General features: G+C 37.6%; 1 protein-coding gene across 2 annotated transcripts in view; it reads right to left on the reverse strand.

Annotated features, from left to right (window-relative positions):
• VCAN (versican) overlaps positions 1–15,899 on the reverse strand; it is a 118,870-nt gene that overhangs the window by 50,459 nt on the left and 52,512 nt on the right. The gene's annotated exons all lie outside the window — the stretch shown is intronic.

The following is a 15,899-nucleotide window of genomic DNA, read 5'->3' on the forward strand; positions in this document are numbered from 1 at the left end:
GAAAAAAATAATTTTAAATAAAATGTTTTCCTAGCAAAGAAAACAAAGAACTCATTGTAAATCAACAATTTTTATAATAATTTCATTGTCTATCAACTCATTAAGTCTATTTAATTCAATTAATTAAACTCCCTGACATTCACTTTATGTTCTCTAATTGCAGTTCAATGAACAGAGTATAATATTCTTTTAGCCCATTTTCCACTTGGATAAGGAACCCTGACATTTCTCATTGCTTATAAATCTGAGGACTCCCTTAGCATTTTAGACCAGCATATTAGAATATTTCACCAAAAGACTCAACTGTCAGATGCAATTTATTCCATTTTCTAACCTAAATAAATACCACAATACTTCAATCACAGCCATATAGTTCACAACACAGCTCAGCATTGTACTGGTTTTTGCATGCAAAATTAAATTAAATCCCACAACTATGCATGGCACCCAAAAATGCAGTCTCCCCAAGACCAACTGATTGCACAAAATTTACTAAATACCTATTCTCTATGAGACTATATGGCAGACTCATATTTACCAACTTTACAGAAACCTACGGCCTCCAAGGGTGTCTTCCAAATCTTTCTCTTTCTCTCTGAAACAAGTCCTCTTGCCAATAGGTTAGAGAAATGACCTTCCTATAACTCTTTTTTGCAAAAGACACTTTTTGATTGTAAGTAATGCAAATGTACCAATCATTATATTTAAATTAGAATTCCTTTTACCACCTGCCTTCCAAGTACCTGATCTGCCTTGCCTCAGAATGGCAGAAAATACAGAAATACTCAAGTAATTTCTTCTTATGCTTCTCATTGTTCTTTGAAGCTGGCACTGACCAAAGGACTATCCGTGCATTATAATAAACAGTGATTGAGAAGATACATTTCAAAAAGTGCTCATTGAATATGAGCACTGTAAAAATGCTCTATTTAACAAGAATTCTTAAACTAAGATATGAAATGTGACATGAAATTATTTGGTTTCCTTTTCTGAAAGGAATCTTCTCACAATTAACTTATCATTGAAAAGTGAAAGTAATGTCACTCAGTCCTGTCCGATTCTTTGCTATCCCATGGATTGTAGCCCACCAGGCTCCTCTATCCATGGGATTTTCCATGCAAGAATACTGGGTGGGTTGCCATTTCATTCTTCAGAGGATCTTCCTGACCCAGGGATTGAACCCAGGTCTCCCGCATTGTAGGCAGATGCTTTACCATCTGAGCCACCAGGGAAGTCTTAATAACTTATCAATATTTATTATTAAAATGAGTTGTGTTCCAAATGGCTTCTTCTGATTTCTTAATATTGGTTCAAGGGTGAGGAAAATATTCATTGCCCAGGGCTTTGAAGACAATTTTTCTGGCCAACAGATTCTCTACAGATGAATCTACATTTTATTCTTAGCATGGCAAACTTGTTTTCATACTTTTAAAATGTCAGGAAGGGCTTCCCTGGTGGCTCAGTGGTAAAGAATCCACCTGCCAAAGCCAGAGACACGGGTTCAATCCCTGACCCAGGAAGATCCCACGTGCAGAGGAGCAACTAAGCCCGTGCACCACAACTATTGAGCCTGAGTTCTAGAGCCTGGGAGCCACAACTATGGAGCCCACGAGCCACAGCTCCTGAATCCTGTGAGCCCTAGAGCTCATGCTCTGCATCAAGCAGGCCACTGCAATGAGAAGCCCAGATATGGCAGCGAGTCCCCACTCACCGCAACTAGAGAAAAAGCTGGCGCAGCAACAGATCCAGCAGAGCCAAAAACAAACAAACAAATAAATAGATATTTTTGGTGAAAAGTCACAAAATCTACTTGGGATAGACAAGTGAATTCACTTCTGCCACTGCCCCCTCCATCTCACCCATATTCCAATTCGCTCCTCTTTATTTAGTTTCTGAAGTTACTTCTTCATCCCCCTTTCTTGCCACCACCCTCACCCACCACGCGTATTATGAGAGTTGCCAGAGCTATAATTATTGCAAACCAGAAAAGTTTCTTTGTAGGGTGTGTGACCAGCTCGGAGTGGAGGGGAGTAGGGAACACCTGTGTTTTTGTGAAAGCAAGTATTTCATCATGAAATTGTGATCTGCTCTATTCTGTACTAACAGTGCAACCTCATGGAATAATTAATGACCCCAGCTCTTAGGTGAACAAATTCTTACAAAAGAGGACTCTATTTTAGAATTTTATTCTAAGGGTGATATAACTTTTATTTGGACTGCAAGAGTCAAACCACAGAACTCTACACAGCATTATGTATAATCTTTTCTCTGTTTCTGTGAATGTATTTTAACAGCTTGAATATACCATGCTAATAGATTTTTTAATGGCATTTCACACAAAGCTTTATTGCTAGCTGACCTCAAATTATTCATCAAGTATATGTAAGTACTTAATGGCAAAATTTTGTAGACATAGCACAAGTCTTAAAATCACACTGTTAGCAGACACAAAACATAGTTGCTAAGATGCAGAGGCAGCTGGCTAAAGTCCATGCTTTCTATAGGGAATTCTACAATTTAAGAGCTTTTAATTAAATATAAGTATATACCAATCCACTCAGTGGAGAAATATTAGGATCACATTTCTCTATTAAAATAGATTTCACTTTAATGTGTGGAAAAAAAAGATTTTTTTCCTTATTTAAAAAATACAATAGACAGCCATACTGAAGTACTTGAGAAGCACTTATAGAATTTAAATAGAGAAAACTTGAAGTTGTCTAAGATATTTAAGCTTTCTGACACATACCTATGAATCTAATATATCCAGACATAAGCAAATGCTTCAATTTCATTCACCATTGATATATTCTTAACTAAAATGAAATGCTAGCTGCCACCTTGTAAAGCAAGGAAGACTACCTAATCTGCCTTTCCACTAGGTTTTCTCAGATGTTCCAAATTTCCCAACATTTTCAAAATTTGAGACACTAAAAATGGTGCCAACTCAGGATGTTGAAAAAATAAATGACGTTAGTGATCAAGATATAAATATCTTCCCCAAATCTTGTCACTTGTTTTCACATGCTTAAATTACTTTAATAATTGAAAATCACGTGATATTTAGATCAACACCCAATGCCTCCAGAGGTAAGAGATTAAAGTAGAGGGGCGATCAAGATTGGATTCTGTGACCCGTGTCTCCCTGTTAGCTCTGCTAGCCAAGGCTCATTTGGTGTACCACCCATGCATGCTATTGGACACTGACAGCTCCTGCTTGCTGAGAAAGGAGCTCAATATTTCTCAATTCATGAATTTTACACCCTGAAAGCGCAATAAACAATATAAGCGTTTCTGATGGCCTCACTTTTGAGGCAGACATGTTATGGGGATGATAAATGGGAATCATCTCTTTTCCCAGCTTCAGATAATCCTCTAATAATGCTGTTCTTTCAAGTGGAAAGAATGTGTTTAGATACAGTCATCTGCTCTAAGTACGCTTAAGGAGTTACCACTGAGTGTGGGCTTTTCTTGCTTATAGAAGGGGCCCAAGGGACTCCCTCACTTCCAAGTTTTAAAGGGTAAGGGCTTTCATGGAGAGCTTAATCAAGTAATTTTGGGCCCTTCAAGCATTTTTGAACAGTAAGATAAAGAGCTGCATGAAAAAGAAGGCAGGTTATTTCAGTTTGTAAATGTTTCCTTGAAAGCAGAGCAAATGACAAAAACCAATTATTGGGCAGTACTTACTTTTCTTAATAGGGGCTTTCCTGGTAGCTCAGACGGTAAAGTGTCTGCCTACAATTCGGGAGACCCAGGTTCGATCCCAGGGTCAGAAAGATTCCCTGGAGAAGGAAATGGCAACCCACTCCAGTATTCTTGCCTGGAAAACCCCATGGATCGAGGAGCCTGGGAGGCTACAATCCATGGGGTCACAGTCAGACACGATTAAGTGACTTCACTTACTTTTCTTATCTTTTTCACATTAGTTTCCCATGATTGTCAAAAGTTTTCATAGATAAATAGATGACAGATAATGCCCAACACCAGAAAAATACTTTGGTCAAAATCAAGGATTCAAAATGTAGGTAAAACACTTTGACATAAGTAAAACAAATGCCCCTCATATATATGTGTGTGTATGTGTGTGTGTTTATCTCGATACTTCCTTCTAAGCTCTCAAATTACAGCTACTAAACTGAACTTTACCAAACATCATTTTGTTTTCATTACAACACTCCCTTCTTCAAAAGTTACCTCTTCCAACCGACCTCTTCAATAGCATGTTCAAACTGCTCCATTGCTGTCCTCACATTTATCCTCATCCTCTCATTCTTTGTTCTCATTCTCTGCATCTCTTGAGTTGGATGCAGAGAAATCTATGCCCCCATGTCAATATCCTCCTCATTCCCAACTCACACTTCTATTCAACAAGAATCCTCCTGCCCCGACCTTGGAATGCTTCATAAACCCTCCTTGGAGCTTCACTCCTTCATTTATGAACAATCCAGCTGAAGTCTCCATTCCTCCAGTCTGTCTTCACTGAAACTCCTCAGCCCAAACTGGTTGTGTCTTTCATTTGTATGACTTATGTCATATTGTTTCTTATTTATAAATTCCCTAGTGGTTATTATATACTTGTCTCAGCTTCCTTACTAACTTCTATGTTCCGTAAAGTGAAAGGATCTTTTAAACATGTACTGCTACTGCTGCTACTGCTAAGTCACTCCAGTCGTGTCCGACTCTGTGTGACCCCATAGACGGCAGCCCACCAGGCTCCCCCGTCCCCGGGATTCTCCAGGCAAGAACACTGGAGTGGTTTGCCATTTCCTTCTCCAATGTATGAAAGCGAAAAGTGAAAGTGAAGTCGCTCAGTCGTGTCGGACTTTTAGGGACCCCATGGACTGCAGCCTCCCAGGCTCCTCCATCCATGGGATTTTCCAGGCAAGAGTACTGGAGGCTCTCCTTATTCTAGCCACTTAGCTTCTCTTTGGGAATTTAGTTGAAAGAATGTCTACATAGTTATTTATCATCAAGAATGGAAACGTTTACATTTACTACTTTGACACTTTCTTTTAAATATCTGCATTTTTTCTGGTCCTGAAGAAACTGTTTTTGGCTGCAATAATAGCTCAAATTCTGAGACACAACTGAAAGAAACACAGATTATGCAAATATTAAAGACTTCTATGGCTATGAAGGTCAGATAATCTAAGTAGGCAGGCATAGTCTCAATATTATTTTTTATCATTCTTTTCCTTTCCAAATATAGAATCCATATAGGTTTATCTCAGGTCAATACTCACTATTTTTTTTCAAGTGGAAATATATAATGAACATATTCACTTTGTCAGTATAATCAAAAGAATCCTTAAGCCATGAGCATATGTGTTTCCTTTTAATTTCCATGCTGATAGAGAGAAAGTAATATGGGTATGGCAGTGTGAGGTATGCAGGTCCTTGTAATTCAAGATACATTCTCCACCCCTCACGATCACTTTTGATTCAATTACAATTACTCTGAAATGTTAAAAAACATATGTTTCAGTTATAGTTAATTCTATTTTCCTCCTTCCTTACAGATGCCAAGGTTCATTTAACATGTGTGAGAAAAGCTACGCTTCCCAAAATGTGATAAAGGCCAGCATTTCATTTAGGGGAGACTGAATTAAACTTTTTTTTTCCTCCTTAAAACTGGTAAAATACAACTTAAACTCGCAGAGGTTTAAAGCAACCCCTTCCCCAGGTATATGTCTATATTTCAACCCCTGTCTGAAGGTCAGAAAACCTTTACTTAACTGTAGGGTTCAACATTCTCCAGGAATAAAGACTGCATGCATTAAAAAATACAGACATCTAATACTAAAAAAAGAAGGCAAATGTAAGAAAAGAAACAAAAAATATGAAGGTCTGGGTCCTACCACTAGAATTCAGATTCAAGTTGTCTAGTGGGGGGTGGGGGAGTGGATATTTTTATATGGAGGCTCCCTGGTGATTCTGATATAAAGCCAAGGTTGAGAAGCAACATGAGCAGAATTTGTGCACTGGGAGATTTCCTGGGCTCCTTCAAACCTCTGCACAGAATGGCATCACTGTCGGTCAGCTGCTGATACCTGGTTGGTGCTGTCCTGCGGCCTCCTGGGCAACATGGATGGCTGCTCAGCAAGAGGATGAATGCCCAGAGTTTCCTGTGAGGCTGATTCTGAGACTTTGTCTGTTATAGTAACTTACTTCATTGTTGCTGTTGTTGTTTAGTTGCTCAGTTGTGTCCAACTCTGCGACCCCAAGGACTGTAGCAAGCCAGGCTTCCTTGTCTTTCACTATCTTTCAAAGTTTGCTCAAACTCACACCCATATTACCTCTAATTTTCTTTTTATTAAAGCAAGCAACTAGCTTTTATTGTATACTCCTCTTGCTTATTGATTATTTCAAGCTGCCTTCCCAACTAAGCTACGGATGACATTATTTTCCTTTCCCTAGCTCTGGTGGCTCAGATGGTAAAGCGTCTGCCTGCAATGTGGGAGACCCGGGTTTGATACCTGGCTCAGGAAGATCCCCTGGAGATCCTTCTCCAGGGGGAGAAGGACGGCAACCCACTCCAGGACTCTTGCCTGGAAAATTCCATGGAGTCGGACATGACTGAGTGATTTCAATTCACTTCAGCCACAGAGTAGCTTGATTGAATGGCTTTATTTCAACAAGCCTTTAAAATACTTCCTGGGAGTGAGTGTGAAGAGATGGGCAGAGAATGTTTTATCTTCAGAGAGTGAAATGGCTCCCTTAGAAAGCAGAGCAAGGTAAGATCACAACGTAATAAAAGATGGTAACTATAGTATATCCCATTGAACTCTACAGAAGCATGCATTGGTGTGTTTTATTTTCCCTTTCTCAACTTAGAGAAACCCAAACCTCCTCCGAACACCACATGGCCAAAGAAACTAACTCACCCTGTGAGATGCCAGGAATACTGTGGTGTAAAATGAAAAAATGAAGTCACTGGAAGTCAGACAAGGTAGTGCATACCAATTACATACTAGGGGCAAGCAGGTCTAGGTACGGAAGTGTGACATAATATGTCAAGCTTTCATAGACACAGATGTTGAAGTTCAATTAAACTTTCCCTCTCACTCAAGGGATTCTTTCTTTCCAGTTTCAAATCTCCTACTTTAACTTATCTATGGAAAAAAAATTTTATACATTATCACAATAATTCTAGCAAGTATTTAGAAGGTTTGCCATAATTTATCCTCCTCCTCCAAATCAAACCACTCCTTTTGAGAATAATTATAGCTTTCATGCCATTGGATCAGGGTTTCCTTCTTGATTCACACTCAAAAGGTCTGAATATTGGCATATCCCTCTAAGGAACACAGTTTCTCATGCAATAGGTGCTGAATTGTCTACACGATACCCTAGGTTGAAACAATATTTTACAATTTCCATTGCCTAAATTGTGTTGGAAAAAAATCAAAGTACTTCCATTCAAACGAAAAAAAAAAACAAAAATACAACAGTTTTTACTAAAAAATATTCCCCTGCCCCCTCAACCAGAGCCCCATTCTTGGAATCTCTCTATCAATAAAGTCACTTATTAACCAGCTTTATATATATATATATATATGTGACAAACTGGCCTCAGTGAGGTTCAATGTAATAAATTTTGCAAATAAATTATAAAACTGACAAAAACAGATAAGGCATTTAAATTATTTTTTCATTTTACCTCATTAAAACGAAACCTTTACAAAGCATTTCTTTTTCTGTCTCTTTTATCCCTTTGCTCCTCTCACCACATGTCTCTCCCCTTAGCTACACCCCTCCCCTCCAAAAGTTCTGAACACTGTCTGGGCCCGTGAATACATTTTTTATTCACTGCACAAATGAATGATCTAAGAGCTATTAAGAAAGAAGAATGTAATCCCTGTGTAGAGAACTAGGGGGTTTCCTTGACAACAACAAAAAGACAGCAGGAAATGCCCATGTTTTCTATGAATATGCAAGAAGAGGCCTGGCCCAGCACCTGGAAAAATTTATAAAGAATCTGTGAAAAGATCTTTTCTTTGAAAAAAATTAAATTTGCAATCATCAAAAATCACCAGTCCAATATTCACACATGAAAAAGAGCAGAAAGCTAATGAGTTCTACATGTTGATAGTATAGAATCAATACTATAACTATATTTAAAATTTAAATAAGGGCTGCAGCTGCTTCTGATTTGCACCCAAAATGGCATCACCCTAGACAAACACAATCCATAGATGATTAAAATTTTAACAAGCTCTTGCAGTCAGACAGATACTAGAGTATAATTATATTTGTCTCGCTGTGGTATAAATCATCTCACATTTTAAGGAAACTGCATTTTTAACATATTTAATACAAAACAATCTACATTTTCCGACATTTAGACATTCACAATGAAACAACTGCCATAGCTGAGAGGCGATTCGTTTCTACTACCTTATTGCCATGTGCAAGGCCCTGTGCTGGGTGCTTTCTAGGCACTTAGGAGGTTTTAACATGCGATGTGCCTGCCACCATGTCTTGCAAGCCCAGGAAGAGATCCCCTTCTCTTTTAAGTAATCTGGTGAGTTTGTAGTATTAGCACATCGGAGAAGGCAATGGCACCCCACTCCAGTACTCTTGCCTGGAAAATCCCATGGACGGGGGAGCCTGGTGGGCTGCAGTCTATGGGATCGCACAGAGTCGGACACGACTGAAGTGACTTAGCAGCAGCAGCAGTATTAACACATATGTTTCCTATTATAACAAATGAGGCCTGTGGCGATCAAGCAATTTACCTAAGATCAAATAGGTGGCAGATAACAATGTTGACCATGAACCCAAGTCTGTTTCCAAAGGCTCTTTCCACTCCATCGAACTGTATCCCATGGATCAAATCAACTACCTATCCATGGACATTCAGAATATCAGAGTGTGCTTCAAAAATCCAGTTCTAGTATAGTATGTAGTGAATGGCAATTATTTGACTATTTGTTGGATACATGTATATTAATATATTTGGATATATACATATATGTATAGCTCAGTTGGTAAAGAATCCACCTGCAATGCGGTGAGACGTGGGTTCAATCCCTGGGTTGGGAAGATCCTTATATGTGTGCATGTATATGTGTGTGTGTATATATATATATACACACACACACAGTCATCTTTTATTACATAATCCCTGTGCTTTTGGGAAAAAAAAGAGATGTATCAGAATTTAGGAACTATTCTTTCTATACAATAATCACTACTACATCCATTACTGGCAAAAATTTCTGACAGAAAATTTAAGAAATTCCTGGGTCCACATGGCCAGGAATCAAAGGAAAGACTGATTGTAGCTTTCCCAACTTACATCACCTGCTTCTGTAATATTGCTAATTCAAACTGCATTTGAATTAAGATATTATAAAACTTTAAATCACCTTTTAGGGTATGCAGCCCACTCTAAATAGTAGTTTTATGTCATTTAATTTTACAAATGTGTAATTCTGAACCATGATACATCATGGGACGTGTTTTGAAAAGCTAAATGTACTTAACTTACAGATGTCATCTTTATCAAAATGTATCAATCACTGAAAAATAGGAAACTGTGACAGAACACTCCTTTCTGAGGAAGTTGCCTGAAGTTTCCATGAATCTGTATAGGCTTCTAGGTGAATCCTAAGAAGGCATTCATCTTCCGAATCAGGGGTGCCACTCTGTCATTCGAACCCTGTCTAGAAAAATGCCTGATAGTACTTGGGGCTCCTTGGCCCAACTGGTGAGTCTCTGTTGTGAAGCAATAGGTTAATAATGAGTTTTCAGTCATTTGTTTTTGATCTTACCCTTCCAACAAGAACCAGCTTATATTTCATTCTTCTCATGAAATATTTTCTGAATCCCCTGCCTTCATTGATTTCTTCTTTGTTGATATTATCTGCCATTTAGTCAGTAGCTCATACCTAGTGTGTAATTATGCATTTCTGTACTGTTAATTACATTTGACTATGTGAATATAGGTTCCTCAAAAGCATTTAAAGGCTTTGGGAGCAGGGCCTATGGTTTACAGTTATTTTGTGTCCCTTTTGATTCTGTTAAAGAACAAAGCATGTTGTAGCTTTACCTGAGGATAACCCTTGACTGACTACTCTGCTAGAAGGCAGTGTGCACCTTTCTCTCAAGGTCACTGCTAATGACAACAAGTGGCATTTGTCTTTGGCTGAGGCCCCACCTCAATAGCAGCTTAGATACTGGCAACTTGTAATTGCAAGTGCCATTTTCAGAAAGAATAGGCTTCTTCATGTTAAGAAGACAACAAAGTTCCTTTTACCCATCTACAGGACATCTCTTTTATTAGTAAGCCCCAACCTGTGAGAAGCATGATTTTAATGTCTTCAAGATTTTCTTGAGATTGGTGGGTTAATAAAATATTTATAGAGGATTTAAAAGTTTGAGATTCTATGTGTTCTGTATTGTGTCTTCTGTGAGTGTATGTGTTATACATACAAAACATTTCACTTAGAAGGACTTGGTAAAAAGGTAAGCTTTGATCTGTAGTGTAGTGTTAAGCTCATTAATAATTTAAAAATATTAAGGCCAATTCTTTTTTTCCTACTATAGAAATGAAGGGAAAAGAGACAGTCTCTTCTTTTTTTCATTATTTTGCCAATAGAAGAATTCAGTCCTTTTCTAGACAGCCAAGGAGGAATGAGGGAAGCCATCCTAATTCCCTGCAGGGGAAAAAAAAACATGTGCTTCTCTGGCAGGGAGCCACAGCTGGAGCCCAGCAAAGGGAACCACTCAAGTGTGTAGACACCCGCCCCATCCACTTTCAGGGATGTGCTCCAAAATTCTGCAAGGGAGAAACAGCCCAGAACCAGAGCTGCTGGTTTCAGCACGCTGTTCTCCTGCCATAGCAGGTATCTGAATAGCATACACAGAGCCCCTTATTAGCAGCAAACGAAATCTAAGCCATCTCCTCTTAAACCAATAGAATGCCAATGAGAAGCCAGTCTTTCCAGCGTTTATGTTCTTTCAGAAACTGACAGACAGAGCAGCACCTGAGCTAACAGGGAGTCATTATTCCTGTGAGTTCATCAGGGGAGAGAATTGCCTCACCGCAAAAATGCGCCAAGGAGTGCCGAGACTCAAGACTAGTACCAAAGTGGCAGACCCAGTGTGCCTCTGTCTGCCATCTGCCACACTTCCCCTAGATACCTCACAAATTACTTTTGAAGTTTAAACATGATAAAATATATAAAGAGTGGTCTGAAAATATCAAGCTTTAAGTGCACGCTTGATGATTTTGCCCTGCACATACTCTGAAATATAATTATATATAATTTTGATTACATATAGCTATCAATAAGATTAAAGTTAGATTTGCTTAATTTGTTTTATTCAGAATCATGTGGGTAAATGTTCAAAGGTAAATGTTAATCACGTGTATCATTATAGTGAGACATATACATACATGTAGTGAAACTGTGTGTGCTTGTCGCTCAGTCATGTCCAACTCTTTGCCACCCCACAGACTGCAGCCAGCCAGGCTCCTCTGTCCATGGAATTCTCCAGGCAACAATACTAGAGTGGGTAGCCATTCCCTTCTCCAGGGGATCGTCCCTACCCAGGAATCGAACCCATGTCTCCTGCATCGCAGGCTGATTCTTCACCATCTGAGCCACAAGGAAAGCCCATATAGTGAGAGACTAATTTAAAAAATGTTTTTACTTAAAAAAAATATATATATATATATAAATTCATTCAGAAATGAGTAAATTTTTTGCTGCTTTATTCTGAATTACCCACATGATCTCATTCTCTTTCTAGCTGAGTTCTAAGGTACATGTTACTTTAGAAACTACCTTTGGGGATGAGAGAGGGGTCCCAAGAAAGTGGGACTCCTAATATCCTCCCCTCAAACACTAACCAGAACAGCCACTCTTTTATGCGCTCAAAATATGGAAGCCCAAGAAAGGAATCTGATCCTATAATTAAAAACCTGAAAGTAGTTCTACATAATAAATTCTATAAAAATGTGATTAAAAAATTATATACAGTTATCTTGAGTAACATTACTTTTTAAAAACTGATGACTGTGCTTTCAATGGTATAAATATTGGCATTTACCCAGATATCTACTGTACTCAGAGCTAATGACCCTTATTCCTTACCCTCTCCTCAACAGCATCATATTCAGAAAATAAATATTTAGCTCTATGTACATTTCTCAAATATACAAACAAAAATGCAGATGGGATTAATCATATCGGAATTATTTCTGAATGATGTAAGCAATCAGTTCAGTTCAGTTCAGTCGCTCAGTCGTGTCTGACTCTTTGCGAGCAATAAAGTACCATAATTCTCAACAAGGAAACAGAGCAAAAGAAACTCTAATTTAGAGGCCAAAATTATATTTCTCAAAACTTCATTAATCATTAATGCCATTTCATTAATAATTTCATCAATATTTTATATTTGTTATCATTTTAGTTTCATATTGGCTTAATACCTGTCTTAGACTGGATAGCTAGAAATGATAAAACTAGCAAAAAAGAACACCTGACCAGCAAATAATACCAAGCAAGTCGGACAAGTAATAGGCAGATACATGAATTTGTTTTAAAAAAACTAATTAAGTCACTTATTTTAATGTTATAACCATAAGCATTTGCCTAATAATGTTTACAGTCAATATCTGTAGACTTCTAAATTATTCTTTGAGTTAAAATTACAGTGTATTAGCTTTTAGAAACATTCATAATCCTGTTACACTAATTTATGACATTTCAGATGATTTCAAGGAGGAGCATTCTTTTAAAAAGGGGAAAGTGCAGAATTGAGCTAATTCTTCCTATGCCTTTAAACTCTATAGATTTCATGTGTGTGTGTGTGTGTGTGTGTGTGTGTGTGTGTATTAGTCACTCAGTCATGTCTGACTCTTTGCAGCCTCATGGACTGTATAGCCCACCAGGCTCCTCTGTCCATGGAATTCTCCAGGCAAGAATACTGGAGTGGGTAGTCATTCCCTTCTTCAGGGGATCTTCCTGTCCCAAGAACTGAATCCGAGTCTCCTTCATTGCAGGCAAATTCGTTATCATCTGAGCCATCACAAGTTCACAAAGAAAACCTTTCAATAACTTTTCAAAGTGCAGGTGTGCAAATTACTCCTGAAATAGACAGGAGCCATGTTTTCAGTATCCCCTGAACCACTGTTAAACACACCCTATAGCGTTTTTCAGCTCATAAAAATTTTATGAGCTGAAAAGTTCCTTTAGATTTTTTTTTAAACTGCTAACTACAGTTGCCCTCCAGCAACAGCACCCTAAGTTGCTATTAAGATCCATTTGAGCAAATAGAACATAAATGTGTCCTGCATAGTGTGTTTTGTTTAATAGTAGTAAAATTTTTTTAAAAAATCAAGATTTATGTGACTTGCTGAGAGCAGCAAAAAAAATTATGAATGCCTTGGTTTAGAGTAACATGGGTGGTATTTTTGCTTACTTGAATATACAGTATATGTAGAGGTCAATTTTATGTTTTTGAGTAGATTTATACAAATTTGTACATGTACCAAGGATTTTCCAGTTTGGAAAAATGTGCCTGGATACATAAAAAGGTTGGTTTTCCAGGCACATATGTACTTTTCCTTATTAATGTACACCTGCCTTAAAACTCATTAATTTAACATCTGCTCTCAGGTTTTCCCTTTCCAAAGTGAAAAATGCTTGAAAAATTAAATTTCTCATAGAAAACAAATAAAATGAGTATAAAGCAGTTGGACCTGAGTCACCACCCTCATTGTCTTATCAAGACAATAAACAGTGTTTTTAGTCTTAAGAAGGGCATATATAAAACATACAGAAAAGATAGATAGGTGCAGGGACAGAGGAGAAAAAGAGAGATGGAATGAGGGAGTTAACAGATAGATACATGTTATTCTCATCCCTAGCCCCCCGCACTCCACCGCACTCACTGAAACCCCCTGCCAAAGAAGATAAACAAGTATTCCCTCTCCTTTCTGACCCACAGTTATCAATGCTGAATGGAAATTAGTTTAAAGGCAAGTCAAGGCCACATGTTTTAAAAGTGAGATTGACACATATACACTACTATGTATAAAATAGATAACTAGTGAGAACCTACTGTATAGCAAAAAGAACTCTACTCAACACTCTGTGGTGACAAAGAGGGGATATATGAATGTGCATAGCTGATTTACTTTGCTCTACAGCAGAAACTAACACAGCATTGTAAAGCAACTAAACTCCAAAAAAAAAAAAAAAAGAAAAGTAAAGTAAAAAAAAGGTAGAAAAAAGAGGAGGAAATCCGTAGTTGTGTTTCCCAGATCCAGCTGACTTAAGTTTATAATTCAGATAAAAATACACACTTTGTATAAATGGTTTATGAGTTAAGTTACTCAGACTCTCCATTTCAAGTAGCCATTTATAAACTTAGATTTTTTTTTCCTGATGACTGCCACTTCTTCCAGGGAGATTGAGTTTCACTTTTCCCGTTTAGTAATTTGATTACCCTCACCTCAATGCACAGTTTCTCATTTAGAAGAGTTTTTAAATGCAGAACATGTTTTACTACTTTATCTATCATTTGACTCAACATAGTATCTACACTACAAGAGAGTAATCTAAGTTGGGAAAAAACTTTTGTATAGCTAGTCATTCAAGAATTTCTTTTTTTAATTCTCAAATTAAGCTTTCGTAGGAATCCCTAAGCTTCTCTTCATTTCTTTCTTTTTCATAGTAATATCTTCTTGTCACTTTTCCAGCCCCACTAACAGCAATCCTCATTCCCACTACTTGGCAGCCTGTCCTCTCTCTCCATCTCCAGTTCCAAGAGGCAGAAGAGCAATGTAGGAGAGAAGAAATATGGTTTCCAAGAAACAGCATCATTAACAGGAAAATAATGCTCCAATCCTGACCTCATTCAACTGTATTGGAAAGTGGAGATTAATATCAATACTCTGAGAGTGTATTCTCTTCTCTGCTATTCACTGTCCCACAAGAGCTTTTACATGGAGAAAGTTCTGGGTGGTAGAGGCCAAATTACCATCTAACTGGAAGCCAGCTGACTAGACATTAGAGCCACCTGTGTTCCCAACAAGTGCATCCCCAAGCAGGCTCATGAGTATCGCATAAATTACAAAAAATGACACCTCTAGGGGAATAGCCCAACAGTAAGAGAAAAAAACCTCTCAAAAAACATTCTTCTAGCTTAACTTCTCATAGCTAGGTTAAGGAAAAATGGACATTTATTCCTCTAATCCACACACTAAAACTAAAATACAGCATCTTAACAAAAACCGATGATCTTAACTTCTAAATTAAAAACAAGACAAACCTGAATAGATCTATTGAACTGCATATAACACGTATTTGCAATTCAGCTTACCAAATTTGGAAGAAAGGGTGTACTGACCTTTAAGAAGGAATAGGTTAAGTTTAATGATAAAAATTGCAAGTATTAGTCAATGTAAAGAAACAGCTTTTAAGAATTTTGCCAGAGAGATATATAAAATACTTGAGCAGAATAAAAGGCACCATGAATATTCCTATAACTAAATCACAAAATAAATAACATTACAGCCTGGGTTTTTAGGGAACAGAGGTAATCCACTTTCTGAAATTGTATTTGACAAATATATTACAGCATTTCCTAGACTTGAGCTAGACCTTATTTGTTCTAAATATTTAAAGCTTAATGAAAATATCCAAGGACAACAGCTTGAAAATATGTTAAAGTTTCTTTAAAATAACATTTAAACTGCATACCTATTACCCACCCCACAAGTTGCATAATAAACCTGCAAATCATGGAAGAGAAAAACCAAAACAAACCTCTAGATGTCTATCAGCCCTAGGGATATGCGATACGGTTTTAGCTGTCCATAGTGTAAGTACTGAAGGTTAATAGTTAAAGACCGATGAAATGTTAACACAGTCTAGTACTAC

This window comes from Oryx dammah, unplaced genomic scaffold (assembly GCF_014754425.2).
Source record: "Oryx dammah isolate SB20612 unplaced genomic scaffold, SCBI_Odam_1.1 HiC_scaffold_5, whole genome shotgun sequence".
NCBI classification, from domain to species: Eukaryota; Metazoa; Chordata; class Mammalia; order Artiodactyla; family Bovidae; genus Oryx; species Oryx dammah.